Source organism: Thamnophis elegans, chromosome 3 (genome assembly GCF_009769535.1).
Source record: "Thamnophis elegans isolate rThaEle1 chromosome 3, rThaEle1.pri, whole genome shotgun sequence".
NCBI classification, from domain to species: Eukaryota; Metazoa; Chordata; class Lepidosauria; order Squamata; family Colubridae; genus Thamnophis; species Thamnophis elegans.
Window position 1 is genome coordinate 111,947,259 of NC_045543.1, and position 6,641 is coordinate 111,953,899.

Here is a 6,641-nt window from a genome sequence, read left to right on the forward strand (position 1 = left end):
AATGTACCATATGCTGACATTTATGCAGTTATTCTGATGAAGAATCACTGCTTGTGATTTTTGCGCGAATATAGACAGTTAACGTGCGCTTGTTTCCGACGGAAGTAAAGTGTTAGTTGATCAAATGAACAAAACGTTCCCGTTTTTCTATTAAAACATAAACTATGCCCTACTGAAAATTAGTTTTACGATAGATTTGCATGAAATGTAAGTGGTCGCTAAAAGAGGATGATGACTTCATGGCACGTAATCAATTTGAATGTGGTTGATAGTGACATGTTTAGTGGATATGCAAACTATTATGGAGGAAAGGGCTAGGATAGATTGTTAAATTTTTGAAAATTGCTAAACAAAATCTGCCTTTTCAGTCACCCCCATATTAAATTAAGGTTGGTGATTCACCAGGAGCAAGTATGAATTGGAGTATCTTGTATCATTGCATTCCTATTCTAAAACTCCGAATACCTTTTATACCTCAAACAAAGGTTTTCTAAGAAAAGAGTGAGAATGGCTCATCTTTTCCCAAACATGCAACCTTATGTAAAATTCTTGTTGTTGGTCAGAACACTTTGGCAAGTTATTTTCTATCCTGTCCCAGTTGATTTAACAGGAGTGTTTTGGACTTTGATCTGACCCACTATGTCATCGATGTCAAACTTGATCCACGTAACGTATTGTGACAAATCACGATGTTTTTTGCCTTTGTAGAGCCAGGATGAGTGTGGCTTGTGTGTGACGCAGCCAGTCAGCATACCACCAATTTGACACCCCTGCACTATTTCTATGGCTTTTTTACATATAAAACCATCTACTTGTTTTTCAATGACTGTCAATAAAGATTTTTTGTTAGATTACATACCATTTTTTATTCAAGAACTCAGCTCTTTCCTCCTTCCCCCATCAATAATTCTGTGAAGTGAGCAACCGTGTGGTTGATTTAAAGCCAGTGAGTGGTATGTACTGAGTAGACCAGAGCCTGTGTCACCCTGTGGCAATGTAGCACTTTAATCATGTGATTCTCAAGAATGATATTTCATGTAGAATCATATTTCCTCATAATCTTCATATGCAATTGTTTCTTCTTGAATATAAGCCTTGAATATAAGTCACAAGGTAATCAACTGTAAATTTTGGAATAAGAGTTAATTTCAAGCAAAAAGTAGCAGTATTATATGCTGACAGAAAAACTTAAGACTTTATCAAAGGTATTATTGTTATTAGTTGCGAAGTCCGACTCATTGCGATCCTATGGACAATGTTCCTCCAGGCCTATCCTCTACCATCTTCTGGAGTCCATTTAAGCTCACACCAACTGCTTTGGTGACTCCATCCAGCCACCTCATTCTCTGTCGTCCCGTTCTTCTTTTGCCCTCAATCTTTCCCAGCATTAGGCTCTTCTCCAGTGAGTCCTTTCTTCTCATTAGGTGACCAAAATATTTGAGTTTCATCTTCAGGATTTGACCTTCTAAGGAGTAATCAGGGTTGATCACCTCTAGGACTGACCGGTTTGATCGCTTTGCAATCCAGGGGATTTGTAGGAGTCTTCTCCAGCACCATAGTTCAAAGGCCTCAATTCTTTGGTGCTCAACCTTTCTTATGGTCCAATTTTCACAGCCATACATTGCAACTGGGAAAACTGCCTTGACTATACGCAGGATGATGTCTCTGCTTTTTAGTATGCTATCTGGATTTGCCATAGCTTTCCTCCCCAGGAGCAAGCATCTTTTAATTTCTTGGCTGCAGTTCCCATCTGTGGTGATCTTGGAGCCCAGGAAAATAAAATCTGCTACTACCTCCATTTCTTCCCCATCTATTTGCCAGGAATTGAGAGGGACGGATGTCATGATCTTAGTTTTCTTAATGTTGAGTTTCAAGCCAACTTTTGCACTCTCCTCCTTTACCCGCATCAAGAGGCTCTTTAGTTCCTTTTCACTTTCTGCCATTAGAGTGGTATTGTCTGTGTATCAACGGTATTACAGTTTCAAATCATGGGAAGTAAGTTTCTCTGAATAGGCCACACTTCCATCTCATACACTGTACTATCAAACACTATCTCTTTAAGAACCTAGACTATGCTCAGAGATGGTTTAAAATGATAGCCATGGTACTAAAAGTTAAGCTTAAAGAAGAGAGATGTAAGGACTCATACATGCTGAATTTGAGAAGACAGCACTTTTCTAATGCATCTTTGGAGATCAAAAACTCTCTTATTGTTCCAGATTTCATGGATGATGATTTATGCTATAGGAAGGTATTTTTAAATCAAAACTGAACGTTTAATATTTTCTCCCCTCCTCCATGAAAGAGATGAGGAAACATATGCACAAAGGCACAATAACAGCATATCATCAATTATATTTAGAAGTGAATGCTATTGAACTGTCAGACTATAGCTATTTCAATCATATGCATATTCCTAAATAGAATCCCTGTTGAATTCAGGAGGATTACTTGTGCTAAACATAATAATTGTTTAGGAAGAGATTCAGCAGTTGCTTTAGCAGTGTGGCCTCACTAGATACTTTATTTTATTCATTTACTTATAGATTTCTATACTGCTCCAATAGTGACCTACTCTGAAGGATTTATAGTTCTCCAAACTACTATTAATGTAACAACATAGAACTAGGAATAAAACAAAGTAATAAAATACAACATATAGCATGAACTAAATAACATTCCCAGCATTCCAACAACTGTAATACCTATTTCAAACATCACTGTTGATGTTTTCAGTGCAAAATAGGAAGTTATAACAATCTCTTCTAGGAACTGGTTTAAATAATTGGAACTACAGGAATTGTTTAATCATTTCAATATATTACTGAAATTATTCTACCAGTAAGTATAAACCCGTATTTATAAGATTTTTAGTGGCACTTATCTCGAATGTTTTATATTTTTGTATGATCCAATGCAAAATTAGGCATATTAGATTTGAATACATTTACATTCCTTTGATTTCACAGGATTGGGCTCTTATGTCCATAAGTAATAATGTAGAATTGCTGCTTGAAAATTAAGAACATATTAGAGAAATGTGCTGTTATCTCAGCTTTATCCAAACTGCTTTATATGTAAATATAATGAATGAGATTGTTATCATAAAACAAATGCATCTGCATAAAAGTTAAAATAATTCAATAAAATATAATTTAAACAATCCCTATCTAAATTGTTTACATACAGATTCTACTTCCCCATATAGTACATATAATATAGTTTGTTTTAATACTTTGTGCAAATCCCTACAAGCAAATATTTGTGACAGCAAAAATATATCAGTAAGGAATATAATATATGAACCACAGTTGCCTATGGTGAAAATATATGTATAGTGGTGTTCCAGAATCAAAAGGGCTCCAGTGAAGTCTTTGCCTGGAAAATACTTGCAAACAAATATTACAAGTATTTCCTGAGAGAACTGTAAACATAGGATAGTAATATTTTATAATCTATTTACAATAATTACCTCTTTTTACTGAAAATTAGCTTTTCTGCCCTATAACACTTTACCAGTAGATGGAGATATGCACAAAGAACTAGTTTGCTTAGCTTGTAAATGGTTGCTTCCCAGACAAGATCTTGATTTAAAGGTTGATCTCTAAGCATTTACCATGGACAATTAACTAAGGGGAATATCATTTTAAAAAAGAATTCAAATAAAGTGTAAAATGCTGCCATATTTTGAGCAATATTTTGATTCCTCATTTCATCTCAACCTCTCATTTCTAGTAGCTAAAACTGTTACATAAATGCACTATACAATCATATAGGCTTTGCTTCTTGTGACTTGCTTTTTTAAAATTCTAATTTTGTCTATACTTGTGGAATTCCATGATCATCTCCCATTCAAGTTCTATTCAAAGCCAATCCTGCTCAGTAAGCCATCTGAAATAATACAACATTTAACAACTGGATTAGAATCACCTTCAACTGACGCTGTCCAGATGTACTGGTCTTTAAATGGCAAATAGTCATGCTGGCTGGGAATTCTGAAGGCTGCCCCAATACATCTGGAAGGTATTTGGTTGAGAAAAGTTACAATAGGAGCTTTCAGATTTTTTTTATTGTTAATGAAAGTGTGGATTAGCTCAAGCACTGATCTTTTGTATAGAACAGGATCAAATGCAAAATCTTTCCATGCTATTACCAAGGGATTACCAATGACCTGGCATATATTACCAAAACCTGGCTGCCTCAGAAGATTTGCCCAGCCAAGTTTGAGCTGGGCAAAGCTGGCTAGACACCTGTGAGAACTCAGCACCACAGTGAAGATGTGATAAATGTTATCTAGAAATTGCCTATGGCTTTCAGGGGCACTGCCTGCAAATCACTGGTTGTGATGCCCTGTTCATTATGTTGGGCTCTAGAGATCAGTTGGGAGTGTTGCCGTGATACCAGCCTGCCTGTGTAGCAATCTTCCTTCTGGAGCTTCTTGACTCCATCTCTGGGTTGATAGTGGAGTTCCCCAGACTTACAGTCTTGGGGGACAAATTTCCTGTTTTAGGTTTTACATAGAAAGATTTCTCCTAATTAATTTTATATGGTACCTGGGTTCCATTTCTTTCTATCACCAGTTGCAAATAGTCTTCAAATAATTAGCCTATCCATTTAAAACTCCTGAAATTAAGAAACAAACATTGGAGGGTCTGCCTAATATGATCTAACATTAGTAATATCATCTACTCCTCAGAATCAAGCTGATAGAAGCCCAATATCTCTCAGATTAATATAAATAGCAACCTGTATACCTTGTTGTTTATATTTTAGATAATCAAAGATGTAGCATGTGATATAAATCTACTATCAGAATAACAGAACATTCTGAAATAGAGTTGAGAGAAATAGGGAAATCACACCAGATTAGAATTCATTAAAAAAAAAATTAAAAAGCTTTTCTTCCCATTTTTTTTAAAAAAATTAATACATAATCACATATTGCTTGGATTCCTGGCAAAGCTCCTGAGCTATTTTTTGCTTCCTGCAATGCATTTTCACCAGATTATTTTCTCTGAAAAACACTTGAGCTGTTACCCTTGTGGCACTCCATGTGATGATTTATAGTAGAAGCCAAAACAGGATGTACTTGGTTAAGATATAAACAATTGATTGAAAACTAGCCACAGGAATGAGTGATAAAAACAACAACAAAGCTTTGTTATGTGAAGATACACCAGACAAGTAGCTTTGGGAATCTAGGTTCCTTCACTGCTATCTATTATCATATATGCATGGGAGTTTATCTGTACATCACGGAACATTATGCTTGACAGAACATTCTTGAAAAATAAAATGCATGTGCAATATCTTGTAATCAAATGCAGTCTTTTTTATTGGTGTAATAAAATAATATCTCAATATAAATTTTATCTGTTCGCTCATGTCCAGCATGACTGTTTTCAATAGAAAAAAGACATGAGAAAAAAGATAAAAAATGCAATTAACAAACAACTTTATGTCTGTTTGAATAAAAATCAGTAGCATAATCCTAACTGATAAATTGGCTTTTTTGAAAATTAATATAATTGAAATCAATAGATTTTATTTCTTACTAAGCATAAAAGACATTAGCAGATGTGGATTATAAATGTTGTTTTGTGTTGAGTTTTACAGATAACACACCATAAGTTATATCTGGTGATTTTTTAAATTCAAGACTGTGCTAATAGAAATGCATCTTCTCAATTACTCTATGTTTATTCAGAAGTGAATTTTAGTGATTTCAATTGATTATTTGAGTAAATGTTAGATAGTTGAAAAGGACCAAATTAATAGCATCCAGTTGAGAATGTTGTTTTTGTTCACCTTCAAAAATGATTTCTAGATCTACTAATTTCTGCCTCTCCTTCCTTCTGTCTCTCTGTCTCTGTCTCTGCTCTCTCTGTGTCTCTCTGTCACTGTCTGTCTGTCTCTCTCTCTCTGTTTCTCTCTCTCTCTCTCTCTCCAGACACCCCTACAGCTCCAATAGTGATGTAGCGCTGTATCTAGTTCAGAGTTGAACTATTGGAATCTTGGTGTTTTCTGAGTTTGGTTGTTTTCCTGCAGAAATTTCATCACAAGGCTAGGTAACATCATAGGTGCATAGGATGATAGTGTCTGGCAAGGCAAGCTACAATATATAAACCAACAAACTCCATCCTCTGTGCACTGATAATGTTAGCTAGCTTGGTCATGAAATATCAGCTGGAAAATAACCAAGCTCAGAGGGCACCAAGAAATCAACAAAAATTAACTCATTTGAATGAACAAAGAAGGGTGAAATTGCAAGTATTTATCAGGGATGAAGCAGAACAATAGCAATACAGTTGTTTGGCTTGTACATGAAGTATACGCATATTCCAGGCAGTGTGACCTCATTGTAACAATCTCATGCATTAAACTCCATGAGGGAACATAACTGGAATTGCTGTTATTAATGACTAGTGACATTGCCATTGGGTACTGTGACATAGCTGCCTCATCCCTGTTTCTGCTCTCTGGGAATCTAACAAGTGTGAGGCTGGCATAATATCCTTGTGCCAAAGCCATAGGATTGTCTATGTGAATAACGCATGTCCTTTTAAAAACGAATTAAAAAGATATGTAGCATCTGAGGCATCAGAATGTATTTATTTAACATGCCACTAAGATCTAATTTT